The sequence below is a fragment of the Eleutherodactylus coqui genome, chromosome 3, assembly GCF_035609145.1.
Source record: "Eleutherodactylus coqui strain aEleCoq1 chromosome 3, aEleCoq1.hap1, whole genome shotgun sequence".
Classification (NCBI taxonomy): domain Eukaryota; kingdom Metazoa; phylum Chordata; class Amphibia; order Anura; family Eleutherodactylidae; genus Eleutherodactylus; species Eleutherodactylus coqui.
Window position 1 is genome coordinate 12,651,624 of NC_089839.1, and position 17,211 is coordinate 12,668,834.

Below are 17,211 nucleotides of genomic sequence, written 5' to 3' on the forward strand. Positions count from 1 at the left end.
TCATTTTCCACTGATGTCAAACTTTTCTATCTGAGAGTCAGTGAACGGCGTTCTGGGGGTCTCACATCGGGGGGATTGTTAGTAATAACCCCGTGTATTAGAAAGTTGCAGAACTTTTCATGCCACAATAACTAACTGTTTGGTAGATCCGTCACATCGTACGTGAACGCCGGTGGGCTCATGGCGGTCTGCAGCATTGTGTGCGCAATTATAAAAAAAACCAGAAACCTCACAGGATGGCAGCAAACGCAAACTGTGGGATTAGAAGACGCCTCAAACAGCTGGGAGGGCGGGGCTTAGCAACTTATAGTGACCCATCCATTCCATCCCACCGCCAGCAGGGGGCAGTGTCCTGCGGTAACGAGACTGCCACTGAAAACAACAGCAAGCACTTAAAAGTGAATGCCTGACTTATTCTGTTTACAGCGGCAGATCTGATCGCACCAAGAAAACCCCTTTAAATCCAACATAAATTATTTCCTAATCTAGCTTTATCGCAGGTGGCGCTGCGTTTATCCAATGCCGAGACCCAAATCTCCAGCGTAGACAGAGCCAAGTGGCTAAATGTTGCTTACCTGCAACCACCACCAGGGAGCGCACTGCATACAGATTGATACAGTGAACTCAATGCGGTGAGCTCCCCCTAGTGGAAGCTGAAGGAAGTCACAATTTTATCACTGGTTATGGAACTCTGGATCAGAAAACCGGAGCTCTGCTCCCCGTGAAGAGGGATTCTGTAAAGTGCAGGGAAAAGGAGTTTGCAGCTTTTGATGCTCCTTTCTAGAAACCTGATTAGTCGCTGTAGACGCCGCGTTCACATCGGCACTGTATTAAAGGGGTTGCTCCAGGATTACAAGTTATTCCCTTTCCAAAGGATATCCACAGCATAAGGGATAACTTGCTGATCAGTGGGGGGCTCAGCTGAGACCCCCATTGAGAATGTGACTCCCGTGTTCTGCTGTGCTTGTACTTGCTTCCAGCACCCCCTGCTGGGACGGCAGGGTGAACGGAGCACTGGCTGAGCATGCCATTCATTTCAATGGGGCTGATGGAAATACCGGGGCGCCTGCCACTCTCTGCAGTCCCGTTAAGTGCTGAAGGGAGCGCTAGTGTGCCCGTGTAAGCAGCGCTCCATTCAGTCGCCTCCTCTCTGTGGGGTGCAGTAACCCTGCAGTGAGGAGGGTTGGGGGGAGACCCCCACCGATCAGCAGGCTATCCCCTTCCTATTCTGTGTCCGTTTGCTTCGGTTTTGTCTGGTTTCTGTTTATATGGAAAAAAGATTTTTTTGTTAAACTGATAGAACAAAACAGTTTTTAGTTTTGTCTTTTTTTTTTTTTTTTTTTAATTGTTTTGTTTTACATTATACAGAAAGTTGATAACTGTCCCTGTAAGGCCGCCTGCAGACGAGCGGGTCGGATCCGGCGGCGGGAATTCTCGCCGCGGGACCCGACCCGAGCGCCTGCAGAGACGAGCACGTACTCACCTGCACCTGGCGGCCCCGGCTCTGTCATGTGCGGCTGCCGGGCAGCCGGCGCATGCGCAGACCAGAGTCGGCGGCCGGGTGAGTGACGTATCTGTGCGAGCCCCGCACAAAAATAGGACATGCTGCAGTTTGTTTGCCGCGCGACATTTCGCGCGGCCGTCTGCATAGGAGTGCGTATTGTAATGCACTTCTATGCAGGCTTTGAGCGGTGAAAATCCCGCCGCGGGATTTCCGCCCGTGTGCAGGCGGCCAAAATCACACTGCACATTGTGTAAATGTAGGCCTTCAAGGGGTATGCCAATCATTGCCTTTCATAGCCAAGATGGTAAACCTCTGCGTGGCTCCTGGATGAGCCGATCGCTTGGTGCAGCTCTGTTCCCGCAGCTCTCCTTGAAGTGAATGGAAGCAGCGCAGTGCGCCATGCTGCTTCTGTAACGGCCTGAGAGTCCTGGTTGTCTTTGTTTATTTTTGGAATTAAAGGAATGAAAGTCAGCGATACTTTGTACTTCATTCATATTCGAGACGTTTAGAAAGATCTGAAAGAAGCGACACGTGTAGAAAAAAAGGGCCCTTGGCCATCGAGCCTCATATTGTGATCTGATATGTAAAGCGGTCGTCTGGGCTCCTTGTACAGAGTATTAAGTGGTTTGCACAGAAGGACGAGGGCGGAGATCGCCGTCCCGTCTGTTTATACCAGTGAGTGCGAACAACTTAACAATCGCCGTTCACACGCAACAATCTGCAGCAAGTCTTCCCCCACCACCACCACGCTGGTCTGTCTGCAGCAGGAGCTGTCCTAATGTTCAGGTGCACTGTCTGAGATTTCCCATAGGCTGTTTCTGCTACCTACATGCGCCTGTACCTACCTGTGCATGCGTCTGGCCATGAACATTCACCCCTCTACCCTGGTTACTGCTGATGCACCGTTTGGAGTCATGACCAGAAGTTGTACTCTGAACAGAATGGTGCGTCACTGGAAGACATCGAGTGCAGAGGAAGAGGAAGCTTATGACCGGGTGACCGAACGTGAAAATCTGAGCTTTTTTGAAATGGTAAGTGTGTGTGTACTAATTGGGTCATAAAGTAACCTGGAAACCCCTGTAGAACGTTTCTATAAACATGGCCGCACATGGCAGGGGGGGGGGGGCTGTTTGTAGGATGATTTGTGTTTTTAATGCTATTATATAATGTGTGATTGTTCCCAGTGAGAGGAACCAAGTGATCCTGTAGATATGAGACCTTTTACTGGCCAACAAGAATACATGATGTTACTGCGAGCTTTCAGGATCTTCTATGGACCCTTCATCAGGCTTAATGACACTGATTTGGATGCTATGGCATTAACATACCGCAGCAGCGATCAAAGCAATCAGAAAGTAGTAATACGTTTAAAAAAAAGTTTTACTAATTACTAAAAAAAAAAGTAGTAAAGGTTAAAACAAAAAACTTTTACCATATTTATAATAAAATGTAAATACTAAAACAAAAATACATATAAAAAAACTGTGCTTTTTTTTTTTTGCTTGTTACCCAGTCTCCAGGAAAAAATATAAATGGTGCTCAAAAAGTCGTAGGTACTTCTGAATGCTACCAACGGAAACTACAGGACGCCTGCAAAGGCTGAGCCCTGTACAGCTGTGTTGGCAAAAAATAAGGTGATGGCAGAAAATAATTAAAAAATGTAAATCTTTGAAAAGAAAAGTAATATAGCAGAAAAAAACTATATAAGTTTGGTATCGTAGTAATCTTACCGACCCATAAAATAAAGTTATCTGGTCATTTTTGTTGCAGTTTGTGCGCCGTAGAAACAAGATGCACCGAAAGATGGCGGAGTTTCGTTTTCTTTTCACTTAATTTTTAAAATGTTTTTTAGTACATTACATCGTAACATAGTATGTAAGGCTGAATGAAGACCATGTCCATCTAGCTCAGCCTGTTTCAACCCCCTCTTTGATCCAGGGGAAGGCAAAAACCCCAAGAGGCAGAAACCAATTAGCCCTTTTGGGGAAAAATTCCTTCCCGACTCCCTAATGGCAATCAGACTGTTCCCTGGATCAACCCCTAATATTTCCTACCTGCCTATATACCCGGATTGACAATTAACCTAAGATTTATGTCCTATAATATCCTTCCGCTCTAGAAAGACATCAAGTCCCCTTTTAAACTCCTCTATGGATTTTGCCATCACCACGTCCTCAGGCAGAGAGTTCCACAGTCTCACTGCTCTTACAGTAAAGAACCCTTTTCTATGTTGGTGATGAAACCTGCCTTCTTCTAGACGTAGCGGATGCCCCCTTGTTACCGTCGCAGTCCTGGGTATAAACAGATCATGGGAGAGATCCTTGTATCGTCCCCTCATGTATTTATACAGAGTTATTTGGTCGCCCCTTAGCCGTATTTTTTCCAGGGTGAATAATCCCAGTTTTGGTGCCTCTCTGGGTATTCCAGTCCCATCATTCCATGTATTAGTTTAGTTGCCCTTTGAACCCCCTCCAGTACTGTAACATCTTTCCTGAGCACCGGTGACCAGAACTGTACGCAGTATTCCATGTGAGGCCTGACAAGTGCCTTATATAGTGGAAGGATAATGTTCTTGTCCCTCGCCCCTATACCTCTTTTACTGCACCCCAAGACTTTATTAGCTTTTGCAGCAGCTGACTGGCATTGGTTGATCCAGTTTAGTCTACAATCCACTAGTACCCCCAGGTCTTTTTCCATCTCACTTTTCCCTAGCAGTGCCCCATTTAGTGTATATTGGTGACATCCGTTTCTCCTGCCCATGTGCAGAACCTCACATTTATCAACATTGAACTTCATTTCCCATTTTCCTGCCCAAGCCCCCGGCTTATCTCGGTCCGTTTGTAGCCGCACATTGTCCTCCGTTGTATTAATTATATTGTATAATTTTGTATCATCTGCAAATATACTGATATTTTGCTGTGCAGCCCCTCTATCAGGTCGTTGGTAAATATACTGAACAGAATGGGGCCTAATACTGAACCCTGTGGCACCCCGCTAGTAACGGGGGTCCAATCAGAGTACGATCCATTTATTACCCCCCTCTGCTTTCTATCTCTGAGCCAGTTATTTACCCATATACATGCGTTTCCACCCAATCCGAGCTTCTCATTTTATATATCAGCCTATTCTGCGGCACGGTGTCAAATGCTTTAGAGAGTATGGTACATTAAATAGAACCACTGAAAAATACAACTACAAGAACAAGAAGACCCCAGACAGCGATGGATAAATAAGAGTTATGATTTTTTTTTTTTAAAGGGGGGAGGAAAAAACGAAAATGGAATAAAAGGGGCCATGACCTCAAGGGGTTAATATGTTTTGTAAAGGGAACAGTTTACGCACGGTGTCCAGACTCTCAGAAATGCCTCGTGGGGATCAAGAATTATTAAAATCAGTTTTTTGATAATTAAGTACCAGTTTAATCGTCTTCTTCCAAGACTCTGCGATAGTCTGTTTGGTTTCTTTCTTTTTCTTAGCAACTAATCTACTTGATTCTGAAGAGAGACTTGGGATTTCTTTTTTTTTTTAAAGTAAGGTCTCCCAAGGAGCCCTTCAGATATTGCAACCTGTAACCCAATTAATTAATGAGCATACGCTTATCCATAGTCGGTTCACTAGGGGGCAGCATCACCAAATGTGTGTGGTGTCACCTGGAGACTGATCCCTCAAACTGCTTTCGTGGCTGTATCTTGGCACAGCTTGGGCTATTTGGGTTGGGACTAGATACTATTGGAATTGTACTTTAACCCCTAAAGCAGTGTTGCCCAACTCCAGTCCTCGGGGACCACCAACAGGTCATGTTTTCCGGATTTCCTCAGTGTTGCACAGGTGATGTAATTATTGTCGGTGCCTCAGACATTGCCACAGGTGTTCTTACCATAGGATATCCTGAAAACATGGCCTGTTGGTGGTCCCTGAGGACTGGAGCTGGGGCCCCCTGGCCTAAAGGACCAAGCTGTTTTGTACCAAAGGCCTTGTTTACACAAGCATTTTGTATGTGCGCACAAATCCACGCGTCCACAAATGTGCCAAAACACGTGTGAACGAAGCTGCCTGCCTATTGCCGTCAATGGGGCTGCCGCCACTGCTGCCACCCCCAAAGAAAAAGAAATTGTACAGTACATATGTACCCAAAAACGGAAACATTAGTTGGCCGTTAAGTGTGCAAATGGGCTGTGCCACTAAGGGGTTAAATTCTGAAACTATGGTTAACTGGTTAGCGGTGATTGTGCCCCCTCTGGTACGTAGTTTATAGAAGGGACTGATATTCATCTTTTCGGGATTTGAGGGAGGTCATAATCTGGAGGATTGCTAAGAGCGAGTCGTTCAGGGACCACGAGAAGTTAGTGGATTTAGATATTAAAGAGTTACATAAAATGGAAACGGGGGAATGATCTGACCAGGGAACCGATGGTAAGCAAGAAGGTGATGATCTATTCTTGACTTCATGGAGTGAGGAGCTGAAAAATGTGTAAAGTCTTTGGTCAAATGGGTTTTGTTTGCGCCAGGAGTAGAGATGAGCGAGTATACTCGGTAAAGGCAATTGCTCGAGCACCCGAACTTTTCATCTCGAGCGGGCAGGTACTCGCTAAAGGCAATGCTCGCTCGAGCAATTGCCTTTAGCGAGTATACTCACTCATCTCTAGCCAAGAGTCAACCAGATGGTATTGGGAAAGTAGTGGTCTAAATGTTGAAGGATACTGTAGTCACCGGTATGTCTTGAATGATGCCTATGAGGAGTAGGTAAGTGCCTTCAGGGTGCACAATTAAAGATGTAAGACTGAATGGGACTGGGCTGCTGAAGCAGGTGGGGACTCCTTTGGTTTTAGTTGGGGCCATTTCTAAATAAAAGGTAGGAAGTAATAGGAAGGGTTAAGAAGAGAGGAGTTGTTGAAGTGGGTTTCTTGCAAACTGAGAATGTTCGCACGTATACTTTTACAGTATCTAAAGGCTCTGGAACGTTTTTGGGATCTGTGGAATATGTGGGATCTGAGTTTTAAAGCCATGGGGAAATGGAGTAAAGACTATAACAAACCTTTCTACCGGAGACGTGAATCCATGAGATATGGGGGAAGAAGAAATGTTGAAAAGATGGGGGGAGAGGAAAGGCAAGAGGGGATTGGCCAACAAGTAGGCAAAACTTTTCTTATGCAAACAGAATTATAATAGTTTTAATTTTAGTTGACTGTTCAACTTCCGGGGGGTTGTATCACAACAGCACCAAAGAGAGAAGGGAGTGTGGTCAGAGAACGGTACCGTACGAAAAAAGAGGTAGGAGAAAGAGCGGGTGTGGAGATAAGAGGGAAAAAAGAGAAAACGGGGCAGAGGCGGGAGGTAAAGTAAGGACGAGATGCTCTTAGTCAGTGAGGGGGCACTTAGTAACGGAGGTAGTCCTGTCTCATCGTTAGTCCCATTGCAGGTCAGTTGTCTGCCAGGTGGGCCGGACAGTACAACGGTAAAGATGGTTGCTGGAACTGTAGAGCTTTGAAACCTCGGTGTGCTCCTCTGGGGAACAAAGTGGTGCAGGTTTGTTCCTGATATAAGGTTAATTTGAATGGGAAACCCCAACAATATTGGATCCGTTTTTGTTGCAGAATTTCTAAATATGGTTTCGGGGTTGAAGAAGCCAAATCTGGGAATAACTGGTCTTTGGAACATCAACCTAGATGATGAGCGAGCTGCCGGTAAAATGTGTTCTTTGATGCGATGGAAATGCAGCTTCAACACAACATCTCTAAGAGGACCATTGGGTTTTGGGGCTTATAGGGCTCTATGGATTCTTTCGGTTGGGACACTGTTCCTGAAATAAGGTGGTTATGGTTGACTGCGGGTCTTTGATAGTTTCCAGGAGACCTCGTATGCGCAGCTTACCTCTATGAGCTCTGTTCTCCGTCTTGTAATTTGTTACAATTGTTCCACCTCCTTCTCATGTGATTCCAACACTGTTGTGGCATCATCTGTTCGCTCCTCCAGTGCCAACGTTCGGTGGCCTAGTTCTCTGATTACTTCTACTGGAAGTTTGACCATTATGTCAGCCGATGTCTTGGAGGGTTCTGATCGCAACAACACCTGTATTTGGCATAGCAGAACTTCTGGTGAGGTAGTAGATCTATTGGCCTCTGATTTAGGGCCGGCTGAGGTTGAATTCAGTGGAGATGTTCTTGATCGAGGAGCGCAAGGAGTTGTTGACAGGGGCTGACGGCAGGACTTTAGAAGTTCGCTTTTTTTTTTAATCGAACTTTGGGCATCTTTTCCAGATTTTGGTGGCATGGGGCTCATGTTTAGTTATTCTTGAGTAGTTGGTGGAAAAAGTAGATGAATTCGGATGAAGGAAAAAAAAGAGGGAGGGTCCCTTCTGGAGTTTTTCCTCTACAAGCCACTGGCTGTAAGCGTAACTCTCTGTGGGTCACGAAATCGCTCCTAATACGTCGTATGGGTAACAGCTGCTCGATTATAAGTTACCGGGCCTATTCGGGGGTGTGGGCTTTATATGATGAACAATCGTTTTAACCGTCTATTCTGAGTGAGATAGATGGGTTTTTCTTGCCGAGCATAGGTTGTTATATCGAGTTACACCACTAGATGGTGGTAGAGATTAAATGATGCTAAAATAAACTTTTTTGAAAGTTTTTTTTTTTCCTTCTCTCTAAGTGGGGGGGTATTTTATTAGATTGGGTTCCTCTTCCTCTCCTCTGGCTAAGTAGGTTGGCAGGTCAGGAAAGGTTTGGATTGTGTGTCAGGATGTAATGCTTTTTAGTGGAGCTAGTCCACTACACCCATTGCCACCTGGATGATCTGGATGCAGATTAGTGGGGAAATCCAGGCCAGTTTGCTCGTGGATGGAGCTCCGTTCTCTCTGCAGTGGCCCAGCTTGGTATTGCAGGGAAAGCTCCAACACAGGTTTGTTAAACTCCCATCATCTTACATTATTCTGCTGTGCTGCTCTTTGACGCTCAAAATGAAGTGGATTTCACATCAAATACAAAGTATAACCTCACCGTCAGCAGCCCCCCACACCAGGCTCATAGAGGTGGGAGCTGAGTGGTGATCCCTTGTATATAGTAATCTGGACCATGCTGGTATAACCTGAGTAACCTGGGTATCTCCTGTATATAATAATATGTACAGCTAGTATTCATCTCCTGTTTATAGTGATATACAGTTAGGGCCAGAAATATTTGGACAGTGACACAAGTTTTGTTATTTTAGCTGTTTACAAAAACATGTTCAGAAATACAATTATATATATAATATGGGCTGAAAGTGCACACTCCCAGCTGCAATATGAGAGTTTCCACATCCAAATCGGAGAAAGGGTTTAGGAATCATAGCTCTGTAATGCATAGCCTCCTCTTTTTCAAGGGACCAAAAGTAATTGGACAATGGACTCTAAGGGCTGCAATTAACTCAGAAGGCGTCTCCCTCGTTAACCTGTAATCAATTAAGTAGTTAAAAGGTCTGGGGTTGATTCCAGGTGTGTGATTTTGGATTTGGAAGCTGTTGCTGTGACCAGACAACATGCGGTCAAAGGAACTCTCAATTGAGGTGAAGCAGAACATCCTGAGGCTGAAAAAAAAGAAAAAATCCATCAGAGAGATAGCAGACATGCTTGTAGTAGCAAAATCAACAGTCGGGTACATTCTGAGAAAAAAGGAATTCACTGGTGAGCTTGGGAACTCAAAAAGGCCTGGGCGTCCACGGAAGACAACGGTGGTGGATGATCGCCGCATACTTTCTTTGGTGAAGAAGAACCCGTTCACAACATCAACTGAAGTCCAGAACACTCTCAGGGAAGTAGGTGTATCTGTCTCTAAGTCAACAGTAAAGAGAAGACTCCATGAAAGTAAATACAAAGGGTTCACATCTAGATGCAAACCATTCATCAATTCCAAAAATAGACAGGCCAGAGTTAAATTTGCCGAAAAACACCTCAAGAAGCCAGCCCAGTTCTGGAAAAGTATTCTATGGACAGATGAGACAAAGATCAACCTGTACCAGAATGATGGGAAGAAAAAAGTTTGGAGAAGAAAGGGAATGGCACATGATCCAAGGCACACCACATCCTCTGTAAAACATAGTGGAGGCAACGTGATGGCATGGGTATGCATGGCTTTCAATGGCACTGGGTCACTTGTGTTTATTGATGACATAACAGCAGACAAGAGTAGCCAGATGAATTCTGAAGTGTACCGGGGTATACTTTCAGCCCAGATTCAGCCAAATGCTGCAAAGTTGATCGGACGCGCTTTACAGTACAGATGGACAATGACCCCAAGCATACAGCCAAAGCTACCCAGGAGTTCATGAGTGCAAAAAAGTGGAACATTCTGCAATGGCCAAGTCAATCACCAGATCTTAACCCAATTGAGCATGCATTTCACTTGCTCAAATCCAGACTTCAGACGGAAAGACCCACAAACAAGCAAGACCTGAAGGCTGCGGCTGTAAAGGCCTGGCAAAGCATTAAGAAAGAGGAAACCCAGCGTTTGGTGATGTCCATGGGTTCCAGACTTAAGGCAGTGATTGCCTCCAAAGGATTCGCAACAAAATATTGAAAAAAAAATATTTTGTTTGGGTTATGTTTATTTGTCCAATTACTTTTGAGCTCCTAAAATGTGGAGTGTTTGTAAAGAAATGTGTACAATTCCTACATTTTCTATCAGATATTTTTGTTCAACCCTTTAAATTAAACGTTACAATCTGCACTTGAATTCTGTTGTAGAGGCTTCATTTTAAATCCAATGCGGTGGCATGCAGAGCCCAACTCGCGAAAATTGTGTTACTGTCCAAATATTTCTGGCCCTAACTGTATATACTATGCTGGTATAACCTGGGTATCTCCTGTATATAGCTATATATGTATAGCTGGTATGTTATGCATCTCCTGTATATAGTGATATGGAGAATGCTGGTATAACCTGGGCATCTCCTGTAAATAGTGATATAGAGCATGCTGGTATCACCTCATTATCTCCTGTATATAATTACATATATATAGGGGCGTTAGATTCTCCTCAGACTGCATGTACTGATGTCCCTCTGCAGAATGTGCCCCCCCATACCACTCTGCTTTCTTTTTTTATCTTTAAAGGTAATGCCATTTTTATTCAAATTTACCCCCGGACTGGAGGTTGCAGCCCTTTCTTAGCCTTTAAAGCTCCATCCCTGCAGTCCATGGCCGCTTCCTTATATACTTGACAGCCTTTCAGTATAAGCACTCAGAGGTCAGTTAGATTCTCCTCGGTGTATATACATAGAAAGGTCAGTTAGGGCTCATGCCCACAGCCGGGTCGGATTCCGCCTGTGAAATATCGTAGCGGAATTAGACCCGGTGCCTTTGAGACCCCATACTCCCCTCTCCGTATCCGCCACGAGTGTCTCGCCTGGTGAGCATTCACAGTGCAGCGCATGACGTGCCAGCGGCGATGTGGATTCTCGCAGTACCTACGCTGTGCTCACAGCAGAAGTATCGCGGCGCAGACGGCTTCCATTGACTGCAATGGAAGCCATCTGCGCAATTTTCCGCATTGAATAGAACATGCTGATATTCTCCCCGACGAGCAGAAAATTGCAGTTGATTTCCGCTCATGGGCATGGGAGAATCGCTTTACATGGCATGTCTATGGACGGACATTGCTGCGGAATTCGCGGCGGGTGTCTGACTTCGAATTCCGCAGCGATAATCCGTCTGTGGGCATTAGCCCTTAGATTGTCGTGTCAAATGTCATGCTTGTACGACCCCGGGAAGTAACATTACATAGGGGTGCACTTACTTTTGCAATTGGCATTGAATAATAGAGTTGTGACCTTTACTTTTCCCATTTTAGGACCTAAAGAATGGTCACGCCAAGATTCATGTTTGTACGAAGTTAGAGAATTAATGGCATTACATATGTATGGCTGGTATAAGTTCTACATCTCCTGTATATAGTGATATGGAGCATGCTGGTATAACCTAGGCATCATCTTGTATTTGTACTAGAGACCGCATGCTATTGTGTCAAGATGGAAAAGTGGGAGCGTTACAGGTGAGTCAAGTAGCGGGCGTGAAGCACCTGCAGTATAAAGCATTTGGCTCACATAACCTCAGGGCGCAGCATTAAGAAAGAGTTTCCCTCGTAGATTCATGTCACCTGGGCAGGTGTTGTACTACAGGTGGTCCAGGCTGTCCTCACACCTCCGCGATCAGTGTTCCTACCGTCCAGGGGAACAGAACCTATAGAATTGGAGTGTCGGTGAGATGTATCCCTTAAAGCAGTAGAGTGGAGTTTTCTTAGAAGTTTCTGTATAATGACTGACCTATAACAGATTACACTTCAGCATCGGACATTTCTCTCACTTATTCCCTTTCTAAGTTATTCTGCTGCAAACACTAATTTTCTTTGCACAGATGGTGGCGCTGTTGCATTGCTATCTATGGTGCAGCAGGTGGTGAGAAGCGGTACTGCAGCTGGCACAGGACCTTCTGACTTGATTGTTCTATTTCTGTTCCGTTTCTGGTAGCTCTCCGACTCTGAGATCAATAGTTCAAGCGTCTTCCAATTTTTAATCTGCAGCAGAGAGTCTAGTACAGCTCTGAGAATCACTGACAGCAAGCGGAGATCTTAAAATATATGTTTGTAGTAGAATTTTTCATTATATGGTGATTGGGCCTTATTTACACAAACTGGAAATTCCCTTTAAGTCCATGTTGTCGGCATGTGTATAATGTACGGCGTGTTATATAATATTAGACGGCTCCTTCCTCAGCTCCCTGCACTGGAGGTGTCACTGCTGGGCTCAGCTCCATGTCTGCCAGTGTGAGAGCAGCTGCTCGGGATACTTACCACTAGGCCATCCCTAAAACTACAAGGCTCAGCATGCCCTGTATTACCCCGATACACTGTGATATGTGTTATCGTGTGTGCAGACCCCCGGGCTCACAGACTGCTCTCCAATATGTTATCGATCCCTGGATGCTCTCTACTCCTACTCCCGTCTGTCGCTGGCCCCTCTCTCTCTCTCGGTCGCCTCCCGTCTGTCGCTGGCCCCTCTCTCTCTCTCGGTCGCCTCCCGTCCGTCGCTGGCCCCTCTCTCTCTCTCTCGGTCGCCTCCCGTCCGTCGCTGGCCCCTCTCTCTCTCTCTCTCGGTCGCCTCCCGTCCGTCGCTGGCCCCTCTCTCTCTCTCTCGGTCGCCTCCCGTCCGTCGCTGGCCCCTCTCTCTCTCTCTCTCGGTCGCCTCCCGTCCGTCGCTGGCCCCTCTCTCTCTCTCTCTCGGTCGCCTCCCGTCCGTCGCTGGCCCCTCTCTCTCTCTCGGTCGCCTCCCGTCCGTCGCTGGCCTCTCTCTCTCTCGGTCGCCTCCCGTCCGTCGCTGGCCTCTCTCTCTCTGTCTCGGTCGCCTCCCGTCCGTCGCTGGCCCCTCTCTCTCTCTCGGTCGCCTCCCGTCCGTCGCTGGCCTCTCTCTCTCTCTCTCGGTCGCCTCCCGTCCGTCGCTGGCCTCTCTCTCTCTCTCGGTCGCCTCCCGTCCGTCGCTGGCCTCTCTCTCTCTCTCGGTCGCCTCCCGTCCGTCGCTGGCCTCTCTCTCTCTCTCGGTCGCCTCCCGTCCGTCGCTGGCCCCTCTCTCTCTCTCTCGGTCGCCTCCCGTCCGTCGCTGGCCCCCTCTCTCTCTCTCGGTCGCCTCCCGTCCGTCACTGGCCCCTCTCTCCCTCTCTCGGTCGCCTCCCGTCGGTCGCTGGCCCCTCTATCTCCCTCTCTCGGTCGCCTCCCGTCGGTCGCTGGCCCCTCTATCTCCCTCTCTCGGTCGCCTCCCGTCGGTCGCTGGCCCCTCTATCTCCCTCTCTCGGTCGCCTCCCGTCGGTCGCTGGCCCCTCTATCTCCCTCTCTCGGTCGCCTCCCGTCGGTCGCTGGCCCCTCTATCTCCCTCTCTCGGTCGCCTCCCGTCGGTCGCTGGCCCCTCTATCTCCCTCTCTCGGTCGCCTCCCGTCCGTCGCTGGCCCCTCTCTCCCTCTCTCGGTCGCCTCCCGTCCGTCGCTGGCCCCTCTCTCTCCCTCTCTCGGTCGCCTCCCGTCCGTCGCTGGCCCCTCTCTCTCCCTCTCTCGGTCGCCTCCCGTCCGTCGCTGGCCCCTCTATCTCCCTCTCTCGGTCGCCTCCCGTCCGTCGCTGGCCCCTCTATCTCCCTCTCTCGGTCGCCTCCCGTCCGTCGCTGGCCCCTCTATCTCCCTCTCTCGGTCGCCTCCCGTCCGTCGCTGGCCCCTCTATCTCCCTCTCTCGGTCGTCTCCCGTCCGTCGCTGGCCCCTCTATCTCCCTCTCTCGGTCGTCTCCCGTCCGTCGCTGGCCCCTCTATCTCCCTCTCTCGGTCGTCTCCCGTCCGTCGCTGGCCCCTCTATCTCCCTCTCTCGGTCGTCTCCCGTCCGTCGCTGGCCCCTCTATCTCCCTCTCTCGGTCGTCTCCCGTCCGTCGCTGGCCCCTCTATCTCCCTCTCTCGGTCGTCTCCCGTCCGTCGCTGGCCCCTCTCTCTGTCTCGGTCGTCTCCCGTCCGTCGCTGGCCCCTCTCTCTGTCTCGGTCGTCTCCCGTCCGTCGCTGGCCCCTCTCTCTGTCTCGGTCGCCTCCCGTCCGTCGCTGGCCCCTCTCTCTGTCTCGGTCGCCTCCCGTCCGTCGCTGGCCCCTCTCTCTGTCTCGGTCGCCTCCCGTCCGTCGCTGGCCCCTCTCTCTGTCTCGGTCGCCTCCCGTCCGTCGCTGGCCCCTCTCTCTGTCTCGGTCGCCTCCCGTCCGTCGCTGGCCCCTCTCTCTGTCTCGGTCGCCTCCCGTCCGTCGCTGGCCCCTCTCTCTGTCTCGGTCGCCTCCCGTCCGTCGCTGGCCCCTCTCTCTGTCTCGGTCGCCTCCCGTCCGTCGCTGGCCCCTCTCTCTGTCTCGGTCGCCTCCCGTCCGTCGCTGGCCCCTCTCTCTGTCTCGGTCGCCTCCCGTCCGTCGCTGGCCCCTCTCTCTGTCTCGGTCGCCTCCCGTCCGTCGCTGGCCCCTCTCTCTGTCTCGGTCGCCTCCCGTCCGTCGCTGGCCCCTCTCTCTGTCTCGGTCGCCTCCCGTCCGTCGCTGGCCCCTCTCTCTGTCTCGGTCGCCTCCCGTCCGTCGCTGGCCCCTCTCTCTGTCTCGGTCGCCTCCCGTCCGTCGCTGGCCCCTCTCTCTGTCTCGGTCGCCTCCCGTCCGTCGCTGGCCCCTCTCTCTGTCTCGGTCGCCTCCCGTCCGTCGCTGGCCCCTCTCTCTGTCTCGGTCGCCTCCCGTCCGTCGCTGGCCCCTCTCTCTGTCTCGGTCGCCTCCCGTCCGTCGCTGGCCCCTCTCTCTGTCTCGGTCGCCTCCCGTCCGTCGCTGGCCCCTCTCTCTGTCTCGGTCGCCTCCCGTCCGTCGCTGGCCCCTCTCTCTGTCTCGGTCGCCTCCCGTCCGTCGCTGGCCCCTCTCTCTGTCTCGGTCGCCTCCCGTCCGTCGCTGGCCCCTCTCTCTGTCTCGGTCGCCTCCCGTCCGTCGCTGGCCCCTCTCTCTGTCTCGGTCGCCTCCCGTCCGTCGCTGGCCCCTCTCTCTGTCTCGGTCGCCTCCCGTCCGTCGCTGGCCCCTCTCTCTGTCTCGGTCGCCTCCCGTCCGTCGCTGGCCCCTCTCTCTGTCTCGGTCGCCTCCCGTCCGTCGCTGGCCCCTCTCTCTGTCTCGGTCGCCTCCCGTCCGTCGCTGGCCCCTCTCTCTGTCTCGGTCGCCTCCCGTCCGTCGCTGGCCCCTCTCTCTGTCTCGGTCGCCTCCCGTCCGTCGCTGGCCCCTCTCTCTCTCTGTCTCGGTCGCCTCCCGTCCGTCGCTGGCCCCTCTCTCTCTCTGTCTCGGTCGCCTCCCGTCCGTCGCTGGCCCCTCTCTCTCTCTGTCTCGGTCGCCTCCCGTCCGTCGCTGGCCCCTCTCTCTCTCTGTCTCGGTCGCCTCCCGTCCGTCGCTGGCCCCTCTCTCTCTCTGTCTCGGTCGCCTCCCGTCCGTCGCTGGCCCCTCTCTCTCTCTGTCTCGGTCGCCTCCCGTCCGTCGCTGGCCCCTCTCTCTCTCTCTCTCTGTCGCCTCCCGTCCGTCGCTGGCCCCTCTCTCTCTCTCTCTCTCTCTCTCTCTCGGTCGCCTCCCGTCCGTCGCTGGCCCCTCTCTCTCTCTCTCTCGGTCGCCTCCCGTCCGTCGCTGGCCCCTCTCTCTCTCTCTCTCTCTCTCTCTCTCGGTCGCCTCCCGTCCGTCGCTGGCCCCTCTCTCTCTCTCTCTCGGTCGCCTCCCGTCCGTCGCTGGCCCCTCTCTCTCTCTCTCTCTCTCTCGGTCGCCTCCCGTCCGCCGCTGGCCCATCTCTCTCTCTCTCGGTCGCCTCCCGTCCGCCGCTGGCCCATCTCTCTCTCTCTCTCGGTCGCCTCCCGTCCGCCGCTGGCCCATCTCTCTCTCTCTCGGTCGCCTCCCGTCCGCCGCTGGCCCATCTCTCTCTCTCTCGGTCGCCTCCCGTCCGCCGCTGGCCCATCTTTCTCTCTCTCGGTCGCCTCCCGTCCGCCGCTGGCCCATCTCTCTCTCTCTCGGTCGCCTCCCGTCCGCCGCTGGCCCATCTCTCTCTCTCTCGGTCGCCTCCCGTCCGCCGCTGGCCCATCTCTCTCTCTCTCGGTCGCCTCCCGTCCGCCGCTGGCCCATCTCTCTCTCTCTCGGGCGCCTCCCGTCCGCCGCTGGCCCCTCTCTCTCTCTCTGCCGCCTCCCGTCCGCCGCTGGCCTCTCTCTCTCTCTCTCTCTCTGCCGCCTCCCGTCCGTCGCTGGCCCCTCTCTCTCTCTCTCTGCCGCCTCCCGTCCGTCGCTGGCCCCTCTCTCTCTCTCTCTCTCTGCCGCCTCCCGTCCGTCGCTGGCCCCTCTCTCTCTCTCTCTGCCGCCTCCCGTCCGTCGCTGGCCCCTCTCTCTCTCTGCCGCCTCCCGTCCGTCGCTGGCCCCCCTCTCTCTCTCTCTGCCGCCTCCCGTCCGTCGCTGGCCCCTCTCTCTCTGCCGCCTCCCGTCCGTCGCTGGCCCCTCTCTCTCTGCCGCCTCCCGTCCGCCGCTGGCCCCTCTCTCCCTCTCTCTCTGCCGCCTCCCGTCCGCCGCTGGCCCCTCTCTCCCTCTCTCTCGGTCGCCTCCCGTCCGCCGTGGCCCCCATCTCTCTCTCTCGGTCGCCTCCCGTGCACCGCTGGCCCCTCTCTCTCTCTCGGTCGCCTCCCGTCCGCCGCTGGCCCCCATCTCTCTCTCTCGGTCGCCTCCCGTCCGCCGCTGGCCCCCATCTCTCTCTCTCTCGGTCGCCTCCCGTCCGCCGCTGGCCCCCATCTCTCTCTCTCTCGGTCGCCTCCCGTCCGCCGCTGGCCCCCATCTCTCTCTCTCTCTCTCGGTCGCCTCCCGTCCGCCGCTGGCCCCCATCTCTCTCTCTCTCTCTCGGTCGCCTCCCGTCCGCCGCTGGCCCCTCTCTCTCGGTCGCCTCCCGTCCGCCGTGGCCCCCATCTCTCTCTCTCGGTCGCCTCCCGTGCACCGCTGGCCCCTCTCTCTCTCTCGGTCGCCTCCCGTCCGCCGCTGGCCCCCATCTCTCTCTCTCGGTCGCCTCCCGTCCGCCGCTGGCCCCCATCTCTCTCTCTCTCGGTCGCCTCCCGTCCGCCGCTGGCCCCCATCTCTCTCTCTCGGTCGCCTCCCGTCCGCCGCTGGCCCCCATCTCTCTCTCTCTCTCTCGGTCGCCTCC